The sequence below is a fragment of the Phragmites australis genome, chromosome 14 (genome assembly GCF_958298935.1).
Source record: "Phragmites australis chromosome 14, lpPhrAust1.1, whole genome shotgun sequence".
In the NCBI taxonomy this organism is placed as follows: domain Eukaryota; kingdom Viridiplantae; phylum Streptophyta; class Magnoliopsida; order Poales; family Poaceae; genus Phragmites; species Phragmites australis.
Window position 1 is genome coordinate 29380363 of NC_084934.1, and position 12611 is coordinate 29392973.

Below are 12611 nucleotides of genomic sequence, written 5' to 3' on the forward strand. Positions count from 1 at the left end.
AGCCTATCCAATGCCAGCCTGAAGCCATCTGACACATTGAAGCTTTGAGATTGGAGGAAGGCTAGACACTACAGAGGATCACCATCGCACGAAGCTTGAGAGAGAAGAATAGAAGTAGTAGCATGATGAATCACAAGCTACACCATGGTCAGAAGAAACCACAACGAGCACACACTGCTAGGTCCTCTAATCATCGACCTCAGCATGTCATAAGCGAGGAAAGCTGACATACAAGCAAAGGGAGGCGATGATGTGTCCAAAAATGTTGTGAATCAGGCCACCAGACCTAAGCCATTTGATACACTGATGCTTCAAGCTCGGAAGTGGGCTAGGCATTGCGGAGGATCACCATTGCACAAAGTTTGAGAGAGAAGAATGGAAGCAGTGGCACGATGAATCACAAGCTACGCCATGGTCAGAATGAACCAAGGCAAGCACACACTGTTAGGCCCTCCAAACCTCAACATTAGAATGGCATGACTCATGATGATGGCACAAGACAGTAGCATCACAGCGAAACCACGATTGGCGCAAGGAAAAAAACATGCCTTAAATCCAAGTCTTATTCACTTCTTGCCGGCGACTGGCACTACAATGGAGAACGGTAGAATATTGCAAGGCGTGTCGACGCATCAATCTTCATAACAGCGGTTGCCCACATTAGGTGGCCATCAAGTAGGTGGAGCGTGGACACCCGACCGCAGCCGCCGCCTCCACCCAAGAAAAGGTCATCCAGGCACCCACTTCATGCGGAACCACCACACCGACCACACCAGAGGTGCGGTCATATTGGGCGAGAAGCTGCAGCACCCGCTTCATTGATGGCCACGACAGCGCGTTATCCTCATGTGCACGTCACCCCGAGCAGGAGCATGTCCGCGACATCCTCCACGAACAAGGGCCTCCCTCGGATGCACCCATCAAATGAATGCAACACCAAGCATGGATGCATCCCCAACCACTGCAACTACAAAAGCTGTAATTTGCGCACGACCGATAGGAAGTTGACCGCGTCAGTGGCACTTTGTGACTGAAAGCACGCCGCATCACGACCAGCGACCGACACTGCTACCTCAACCTCAGCAACCATGTTCGCCTCCTTGATACGCACCTCGATCTCGGCATCCATGTACTCGTGCTCCTCAAGGGCATCCCACAACACAGGAAGTAGTAGCTCTACCAACCGCGCTCGGTCATGCTTAAGGATCTCCTTGTTAGGCTTCCACATATCGCCGAGCCCCCCACGTACCGTTGCGGGTGAGGGAGCCTAGCCACCCATGCATGCCACCAGACAGAACCAGGTAGCGACACGTAGAAGCTAGCCTCCCACGCGGGTCGTCCCATCGTAGGTCAAGACAAGTAGATTCAGATGTCACCACGCGAATCCAGGAGCAACGGAGAGGTGGAGCAGAAGATCCATATGCCGTCGCTCAGATCTGCATTCTCTCGTGCAGATCCAGGCACGAACTTAATGATGTGTACATCCGGCCACCCACGCATCGATCTGGTCAGCGCCAAGCCAAAGAGGAGCCTGCCACCGCACGACCGCTGCCTTTGGAACCTAGATGAAAAGAAAGGAAGGAAGGAAGGTCGTGGTAGAGGCCACTTGACTCCGCCGCTGACAGCCACCGCCACCGTCAGAAGGAAATGGCGAGGTCGTATCCCCCGAGTCGCCCTAGCTGTGCAACGTGAGGGCCCTAAGGATTGCCCTGTGAACACAGTTATCGATCTCAAGTAGTATAAAGATCAGATTATAATACTGCACCAGTGCACCGTTGTAGTGCAAATACAAGACACTCCAAGTACAAACTAAATGTACACTTGAATCTCTAAAGCTAACCACATGCAAATCGCCATGGCTGACCTTCCACTCTACATGCTCTTGCTTCCTCTATTCATCCGCTTCCCATTCCTCTACTTCCAACGTTCGTCGCACGTGCATGCTAGCGGCAAGCTCCCTCCATCGCCGTGGGCGCTCCCGGTCATCAGCCACATCCACCACCTCGTGAATGCGCTCCCACATCGCGCAATGCGCGACCTCGCACAACACCATGACCCGCTCTTGCTGCTCTGGCTCGACAAGCTCCCGGTCGTTGTCGTCTCCTTGGCCGACATGGTGTGCGAGGTTATGAGGACCCATGACCTCGCCTTTGCTACGTGGCCTGTTGTTAGCACACGCTCATGTGGGCTCTTGAACTAGAGGCATGGACAAAGAAGAGAGAACAACTTGGAGAAGAAGAAGAATAGAAGGAGACGGAACAGAGCTGGAGGGAGGACAAAGGTATGATTAGATAATAGAGGTCATTACGATAATCATCATGACTCGTTCAACATAGTTCTCTAGTATTTATAGATGACTCATACCTAAACTCACTCTGGCCCACACAGTTTGCTGTTGGGCTTGGCCACACGCAAGCTGATCCTTGCTTGTCTCAAGAAGTGGTGTCGTCTTCTCGGCGTCCCTGACAATCCCCTCTCTTGAAATCTTGCTTGTCTCCAAGCAGGAGCATCAGGCAATTGTTGCTTCAATGCTTCTAGATTCTCCCAAGTAGCAAAAGACCTCGGCAAATTGGACCACTTGATCAGTACTTGAGTCACCCACTGGACTCCTTTAGTGATCATCCTCTTTTGCAGAATTTGCTTAGGCACTTGCAACACATCCAGATGAGGAGGAATGGCAGGAGTGACTTGTTAGTGCAGCCCCACAGTTTCTTCAATTGAGATACATGAAAGATTAGATGAATAGAGCTTGAAGCATGTAGCATTAACTTGTAAGCCACTGATCCAATGCGACCAGTCACTTGAAAGGGACCAAAGAACTTGCAAGCAAGCTTTTGATTAGCTCGAGGTGCTAAAGAAGATTGGACATAAGGTTGCAGTTTGAGAAAGACATAATCTCCTACTGCAAAGGTCCTTTCGGAACGATTCTTATCAGCCTGCTTCTTCATTCACAGTTGAGCCCTTTGGAGATGTTGCTGGATCAATCTAGTCGTAACAGACCTATCTTCAAGCAAATTATCCAGATGAGATACATGACAAGAATCTGCAGGTGTGATGCCAAAATGTCTAGGGTTATAGCCATATAATACTTCAAACGGTGATCTACCTAAAGCTAAGTGAAAACAGGTATTATACCAGTATTCGGCCAATGCTAAACAGTGAATCCAGTGCTTAGGACATGCATGAACAAAGCAACAAAGAAAAGTCTCCAAACACTGATTAACTCTTTCGGTCTACCCATTAGATTGGAGATGGTATGAAGAAGACATTCTCAATTGCACATCAGCCAATCTAAATAATTCTTTCCAGAAATGGCTAGTAAAAACTCTATCTCAATCAGATATGATAGACATAGGCATACCATGAAGCTTGTATATGTTGTTGAGAAATATTTTTTTGTCACAGATGCAGTTGTGAATGGATGACATAATGGTAGGAAATGTGCATACTTAGAGAAATTATCCACAACCACAAGAATAGTGTTAGCAGTATCGGACCTAGGTAGTCCATCCAAAATCCAACAAAATGATCTACCATGATGCAGTAGGAACAGGCAAGTGTTGTAATAACCCAGGCAGTTTGCATCTGTCAGGCTTAGCTTATTGACAAGTAAAGCAAGAGGACACAAAAGCATGAACATCGAATTTCATAGCTCTCCATGCAAACAACTGTTTCAGCTTCCTATATGTGACACGAACACCAGAATAGCCTCCCAAAGCACTTGAGTGAAAATCTACAATAAGTATTGGATCCTACCTAAATTCTGTCCTTGTGCCTCATGAGTCCATTATTATAGGTGAAATGAGGAACAACTATAGAAGATACTACCAATTTAGAGATCATCTATTTTGCATGATCATCAATTTGATAACTGTCAATCACGTGGTGCAACAATTGAGGTGCACAGGAAGAAATAGATAAATAAGCTAGCTGCTCAGAAGGTCTTCGAGACAAACCATCAGCCACTCTATTATTTGACCCCTTCTTGTACACTATTTTATATTGAAGACCCAAGAGCTTAGTGAATACTTTCTTTTGCCAAGGTGTATTCAACCTTTGACCAAAGGTGGACCAAGCTTTTCTGATCAGTATGGATGATAAATTCAGCATGTTGTAAGCATGCTCTCTAATGGTCTATAGCAATCAAGATAGCTAAATATTCTTTTTCATAAGTTGATAATCCAGCAGTTTTGGGCCCCAAAGCCTTGCTAATATAAGCTAGAGGATATCCATTCTACATCAAAATAGCACCCACTCCATTTGCATAAGCATCAGTTTCAATACAAAAACACTTGAAGAAATTTGGAAGGGCTAAAACTGGGGCTTGGGTCGGAGCATTTTCAAGGTCTGAAATGCCATAGCATGCTCTCGTGTCCAAATGAACATCACATTCTTATTTAACAAAATTTTCAATGGCTTACTAATGATGCCAAAATGTTTAACAACTTTCTATAGTAGCCTGCCAATCCTAAAAAACTTCTAACTTCCTTAACATTGGTAGGAATTAGCCAATCTACTATTACAGCAATTTTGGTGGATCAGTAGCTACACCCTGAGCACTGATAATGTGTCCTAAATATGCAATAGATCTTTTGGCAAAAGAGCATTTAGAAAATTTCGCCTTCCAATGATCTTGGGCCAAAATTTGTAAGACCAGCTTCAAATGTAGGATATGTTCTTCATATATGTTACCATAAACCAAAATATCATCAAAGAAAACCAAGACACTTTTTCAGAGGAGAGTAGCTAGTGAATCATTCATAGCTTTTTGAAATGTGGCAAGGGCTCCAGTCAACCCAAAAGCCATCACCCTAAATTCATAATTCCCACCATGAGTTTGAAAGACAGTTTTGAATTCCTCTCCAGGTTGCAGCCTGATCTGATGATACGCAGCTCACAAATTAAGACCGGAAAACCAACTAGCATGATCTAATTCATCCAATAGTCCTCAATAATGGGGATAGGGTATTTGCCTTTAACAGTAAGAGCATTCAAATGCCTATAATCAACACAAAATCGTCAAGTCTTATCCCTCTTCTTGACTAATAGGGCAAGAGAAGAAAATGTGTTGTTTCTATGCTGAATCACTCCATTATGCAACATTTCAGACACCTATTTGTCAATTTCATCTTTGATGGCTGGTGCATACATATAGGGTCGAATAGACACAGGTCTAGCTCCTAGTATCAATGGAATAGTATGATAAAAGACCTACGAGGTGGCAACTCAAATGGTGGAGCAAAAACTTCAGGAAATTCAGTGAGTAAGGACTCAATCTTAGGTGGCAATTGGTATGTAGTAGTGGTAGACTCTACTGAGTCGACATGACACAACTGCACTAGAGTACCTTCAGATAATTCAGGAAGAATGCCTTGCAAGAGCACTGTATGACCTTGGTAAGGAATGGCCATCCATTTAAGACCCCAATGAGCCTTCATAGGACTATATGATTCTAACCAACCCATACCTAGGATTAAGTCATAGCAGGGTAGTGCCAGAATCTTTAAATTGGACTAGAAAGTATATTGCTGCACATACCAGGTAGCATTGCAGTATTGAGAATCACACATAAGTATATCACCATTAACCACTCTAACCTGAATTGTACTCGGCAGTGGAGAAGTACCAGAGAGTTGAGCAGCCACTTTAAAATTGAGAAAGGTATGAGAACTCCCAAAATCAACCAAAATGAGTATGTCCAGTAGCTGAATCTTGCTCATAAAACGCATTGTGCTTGGACCTTCACCCCTTATAGAGCCTCCTTCGAGATAGCCATAAAGATTTGATCCTCAAACTGCAAGCCCACTGGTGTAAAAGAATGTTCAGCATCTTCCAATTGAAACAATTCTCATAATTTCTGCACTACATGCAACTGCACAGCATTGGAACACTTATGGTCTATATTCCACTTATCTCCACAAGTATGGCATAACCCCTTGGCACGGTGATAATTTCTCAATACGATCAACTTCTCATTAGCATTAGCACCTCTAGCAATCTCAGGATTAGTAGTATCAGGTGGTGAAGGTAGAGGAAACTGCTTATCATACCGTGGAGGAGGAGGTAGTGGTACGGGATTCTTGGAAAACTGCTTGGTTGGCTCATAAGGATTCAGTTTCCTAAAATCACAACGCCTGCCTTGATCTGCGACCTCTTCCTGCAACAAGGCAAGAGTGCAAGTAGTGTCCAAATCGGAAGGGCGTTGAACTGCTACTAATCTTTGATTTCATCCTTCAAGCCATTAACAAAACGCATAGTATAATGAAGGGGATCAGTAACAGAATAATAAGCTTCTAACTGATCAACCAACTGAGAAAACTTATCAACATATTCTGTTACTGAAGCTGTCTGCTTAATGTGAAACATCTGCCAAATTAAGGATTCATGCTAATGTTTACCAAGCGTTCATGGATCATGGTACACAAGTCATGCCAAGTAGCCGCCAAAATGTGAGGCTCTGCTGACTGCAACCACCTAGCAATTGTACCCGTAAAGTGAATAGTGGCAAGTTTAATCCATAACGAAGGATCAACATAATAGAGCACAAAATAAACTCACATCTACTCTACCATAATTTGGGATTCTCACCGTCAAATTGAGGAAAATGAACTTTAGGCAATTTGCCCCCAACACTCACAGATTGGAAAAATGGATGACCAACTTATTGCGAGTGCAGCATAGAATTGAATCGAGGTGGAAGAGGAGATGGAGATTCGGACACACCCTTGACCATGAGGTGTGAGAGGGTAATCACAGACCCAAACACATGCTCCCAGTGGAATTTCTCATCGCGGTGCCCATCGGGGCCATCGGTTGGTTTCCCGGCAGGTGAGGTAGCCGCAACCGACTCAGAGAGCCTGAGAAGACCGGTGGAATCCATAACAAGTTCGCTCACTAGAAACTCATAGTACTTGTTGAGTTTACCAACCTCCAACTTCCCATCACTGATGACGGACTCGATCTAGGGCTTACACGTTTCCAGAGAGGCCATCATGACTTCGAGGTCACCAACGCGCTCATCCTTCTTCTGCTTCATCTCGGTCAAGCGCTTGTCCCACTTGGCGTCAATGTCCTTGATGCGCTTGTAAAGTTCATCGAGGAGGAGCTTCATCATCGATCCATGGTGTCGTGCTTGCGTTGGTGGTCATGGGGCTCTAGGATCACGAATCTGATACCAGTTGTTAGCACACGCTCACACGGGCTCTCGAACCAGAGGCATGGACAGAGAAGAGAGAACAACTTGGAGAAGAAGAAGAACAGAATGAGACAGAACAGATCTGGAGGGACGATAGAGGTATGATTAGATAATAGAGGTCATTACAATAATCGTCATGACTCCCTCAACACAGTTCTCTAGTATTTATAGATGACTAACACCTAAACCCACTCTGGCCCACACAGCTTGCTGTTGGGCTTGGCCACACATGAGCTTCTCCTTGGCCATTTCGCCTCCATCTGATCCTTGCTTGTCTTAAGAAGTGGCATTGTGTCGCTGTCTTCCTGGCATCCCTGCACCCATCTGCCTGATGGGCAAGATCCTGCTCGGCGAGGAAAGCTACAACCTCGTGTTTGCACCCTACGGCGAAGGGTGGAGGCAGTTCCGCAGGATCTACACCATAGAGCTATTCTGCGCGCGCCGTGTTCGGTTGTTCAGGGCCGTACGCGAGGAGGAGGTCTGCTGGCTCCTTCAGTCTGTGGCGTCGGCCTCGCCGGGGCAGACGGTGAACCTGACCAAGATGATATCCGTGTACGTGGCAGATGCATCGATGCGTGCAATCATCGGTAGTAGGTTTAGGGGTAGGGAGACATTCTTGCAGCTGCTAGAGCAGCGGCTAAAGATGCCCATGCATAGCTTGTCGGACCTCTTCCCCTCCTCATGCTTGGCGATTATCATCAGCCAGACACTGCACCTGATGAAGCGCCAGCACCAAGACATGATGGCGTTCATCGGCGCTATCATTCAGGAGCACCAAATAGCAGAGGCACTCCCGGTAACAAGGAGGACTTGCTCCAAGTGCTCTTGAGGATACAGAGGGACGATGAGCTGGATCCACCCCTCACCATGGACAACATCAAGGTTGTGATCATTATAAGATTTCTCTTCAACAAAAAATCATGAGAAAAAAATACATATTTGTGCAAACTGCGGTTCATCTTTTCTGAGTCCTAAAGGATATCTTAGGGGGAAGCAGCGAGACGTCGGCGACCATGCTCTAGTGGATCATGGCAAAGCTCATGAGGAACTTGACAGTGATACGTAAGGCGCAGGATGAGGTACTGCGTGTCCTCGAAGGGCAAGAGATCATCACGGAGAATATCCTGAGTGATCTACATTACAAGCCGCTTGTCATCAAGGAGGCGCTCCAGCTGCACCCTCTGGTGTCGTTGCTGGTTCCTCTGGAACATCGGAGCCAATGCTGAGTCCTCAAATTCAATGTCCCGATGGGGGCGATGGTACTTGTCAATGTGAGGGCCATCGGTAGGGACCCGAGGCACTGGGACTCATAGGAGGAATTCACGCTGGAGCGGTTCGAGAATAGCAGTGTTGACTACAAAGGGATGGACTTCAAGTTCATCCTTTTTGGCGCGGATAGACGGATGTGCCTTGACATAGCATTTGGGTTGGTGAACATAGACCTCGCGCTCGCTTGCCTTCTGTACCACTTTGATTGGATGTTACCGGACGGGATGGAGCCCGATGAACTGGACATGACGAAGATGCTGGGAATCACGACCCGTCGACTCTCTAACCTCTTGCTCATCCCTACGATCCGTGTGCCGTTGGGAGGGGAATAGATGGACTTGTATTTGTTGGCTTGTTCTTTTTCTTCAGGTCTCCATTACTGTCTTGTCCATGTAATCGAGCATGTGCATCATCACGTTGTTGTGATTTGATTAGCCGCATGTGCATGATCACACTGTTGTGATTTAATTAACCGTTACTTTGCTTCCAACTTGTTCAGTGAAATTGATAAGAACTTACACGACACAAACAACTACAAGTATCATTGGAGCTAGCTGTAGAATAACAACACTCATGAAAGTATATATCATGAAACAAAACACCAACCTCACCCCAGACAAAACAAGAAGATGCTCTTGGATAGGGGCTAGAACTGCAAGATCTAGGAATAGGCCAGCTAATGGATTGGATTAAAAATGAGTTTCTTAGTTGGGCTGACTATTGGGTTTATTTTGGATGGGTGGAAGCGGGTTGATAAACCTAATAAGTTTGGTTGGATTGGATTTATGTTGGGGAAAATGCCCTAGACAACGGGCATTACTAGGGAGTCACTATCAGGAGCTCTTTTAAAGCCGTAGGGCTCCAGACTCTCTGCCAAGACTCAAGCTTCTAGAGATCATGAGGCTCCTTAGGTCACTGCCTCTCAAGACGGGGGAAGCAGCTGGCCTTTGCAGAGAATCTCAATAGGAGTAGAACACTCACTGCAATTGGTCTAGCACAAAGTGACCGGCAGTTGATTGCAATACAAGTGCCACAATTGACAACCGGCTTAGTATCGCGCCCTTTGCTGGCATTAGCTCATGGGCCCCAGACCTACGAGGCCCTCAGAGCTCTTAGACTCTGGAGTTACCCTGGAGCCTGCCAGCCCTCGAAGCATGGAAGGAAGAGAAGTCATCAAGTCCCCATGAAGATTAGCCAACGGGAGTCTATCGATCATCATTCTCCTGCTATGAAGTAACCAACATTAAATATCGGTCACTTTGGCAACCAGTTTGACACATAGGATAGGGTCGGCACCGCATTCAGAGATTGACCAAGTATACTACCACTTGATATCCTTACCCTACCATAGTAGATAATATTTTCTAGACAGGGTTAAAAGTATTTCACCTAGGCCCAGACCATGTAACCCGGTCAGTCCTAAGTCCTTGTTACATAGTAACAACTTCTATGCCACGCCTCAGATAGCACGATAAATACCCGACCATGGCTATCATGCCAAGGGAGAGATGTCTTTTTACGATCAATACATTTGGTTTTATCCTGCCTCTCGACATCTTCTCCAAGCTTGAATCTCCTCTCTAGACGAGGCTCTCGCCGCACCTTGTTTGCAAAAGACGTTTCGTCTTCCGCCAACAGTTTACTAGTAAAATCTCCCGCCTGAAATCATGCAAGAGGTTCATAGTATCCTTGATGTTCAAAGAGTTGATTTTGAGCCTAAGTACCTGGGTTTGCCTACTCCAAATGGCCACATGAAAGAGAAGTGTTCCAACCCTTTGAAGATCGATTACTGAAAAGAGTTGCAACATGGAAAGAGAGAGAGTTGTCAGCTAGTGCCAAAGAGGTCTTCATCAACTCAATTACTCAAGATCTCCCTATGTACTGCATGAGTGTTTTTAAAGTACCTCTGTCTATGTGTGACTCACTCATGAAGCGCATTCGTGCCTTTTGGTGTTGAGCAGAAAAAGGACGGCGCAAGGTCTACTAGGTGGCCTGGGAGAAAATGATCCTGCCAAAGTCAACCGGTGGACTAGGATTCAAGGACCTCATGCTATTTAACCAGGCTCTTTTAGCTCGTCAAGTTTGGAGGCTGCTTATCTACCCTAACAATCTGCGTACACAAATTCCGAAAGCAAAATACTTCCCTCAAGGAAACCTTCTTGATACAGTCTTTGTCGAGGATGCGTCGGCCACTCGGCGAACGATTGAATTTGGCCTTGATCTCTTGAAATTTGGGTGTTGTATCGAGGATTAGGAATGGTGCTAGCACGTCCATCTGGAGACACAATTGGATTTCTTGACCTTTGCTATGAGGCCTATTGGAACTATAGCGAGATGCAGACTATAGCAGGTTGAACACCTCATCAGCTCAAGGACAAATAGTTGGGATGAAACTACTTTGAGAAGGTATTTCTATGCTTCTAATGTTTTTGAAATACTAAAGATCGAACTTCTTGAAGTTGGACAACACGATGGTTTCTTCTCTGTTCGTAGTGCATACAAACTGGCCCTCATTAAGGAACATATGATGGGTCTTCCGACTACCAGTTCTGACCCAAATGGAGATACAAAGTTGTGGAAGTCAGTTTGGCAGGCTGAAGTCTCTCCAAAAGTATGTGTGTTTCTCTGGAAGCTCATCAACAATGGTTTACCAACAAGGCAAAAAAAAAGGCACATATGACACTTGGAACCTTTATAGAATCGCATGATTTGTGGCTTCCCAATTGAAGAATAATTACATGCTGTAATTGAATGCCCACATGCAAAGGCCCTGAGAGAAGCAATGCGCATACATTGGCTTATGCCATTGGAGACAGATCTGAACAGCAGGTCTCATGAATGGATGTTGATGTTGATCCATAAATATCCAAAATAGGTACTGCAAAACCTCTTCATGGTTTGCTGGAGGGCCTGGACTACTCGGAAAGGAGTGCTTATGGCAGGCAAGACAATCAGTATTGATGGGTCAATTGCTTTTCTGACGAAATACTTGGAGGCCCTTTCCACTGCCCGGTAATGCAAAGTTTCAGGGGAATGCAAAGGTAGATCGCAAATGTTTAAATCGGTACAGACCATGAGTGACAATGCTAGACCACCTTATGTGTATGAGGGGTCCTGGGCTTCTCCTTCAGTTGGGCACTTAAAAATCAATGCTGATGGTACTTTCTCGCCGGTTTCAAGAGCTATCGGGATTAGAGTGATCATTCGTGATTCAGAGGGCCAGCCGAAACTAATGTCCTAGCTTGTGCTTTTCAATCGTAGGGAAGCCAAAGAAGCATAGGCGATTGCATGTCATGAAGGCATTCACACGGCTGCCCAATGGTTCGATGTGCTAATCATCCTTGAATCAGACTGCTCAAACGTGGTCGCCAAGATCTGCTATCTCTTGCCGAATCAGTCGCTGGTGGCTCATATTATTGCTGAAGCACGAAGTGAGGGCAATGCTCTTGTGAACTTTGATGTCAAGAAAATAGGGAGGTCTAGTAACAAAATTGCTCATGAACTTGCTCATCGAGCCAAGAGTTGTAAGGAGTGTGTCGTGTCTTTATACAATGTTTCGGATTTCATCAAACCTTTTATTTGTAAGGATATTATGCCTTAATCAATAAAATCCTCCCTTCCTAAATATGTGGATACCAATAGAGAAATTACTACTACTGTGATGTTGATCGGCAAGGAGTCAAGGTTGTTATTAGATATTATCAACCGGTCTTGTGATCAAGACAACTAGTGTCTAGGTGAGGAGACCAATCTCCCAAGATGAACGACTCCTAGAGTAAACTAGTACCGCTTACAAGCCCGCCCGCTCACACCGTCGATGTTCACGCCCACAAAGTCACAGCTGCGAAGGTATTCGGCTCGCCTTACCATTAGATCGGCATGTGGTGAGTAAGGTTAGTGCTAAAGCCAACGGTACCGACGGACGGCCTTAAACGATTCAAGCGGTCTATGGTGCTCGGGTTTCCTCTCCTGACCTGCCCCCTGGACTTTCCACCGAGGCAGATGACACCCCTAACACCGCTCACATCTCGTCTCATACTCATCACTCACCAACCACCTCACCAACAGCATGTATTTGTAATCAATAGTAATCCCTATACTCACGAACAACAGAAAACACCGTCGTTCGACTTCTACCGAAAGACCT

At 45.7% G+C, this 12611-nt stretch overlaps 1 pseudogene; it reads left to right on the forward strand.

Moving 5' to 3' along the window:
- Nucleotides 1–1831: 1831 nt before the first annotated feature.
- Nucleotides 1832–8796, forward strand: LOC133890413 (premnaspirodiene oxygenase-like; annotated as a pseudogene).
- The last annotated feature ends 3815 nt before the right edge of the window (nt 8797–12611 follow it).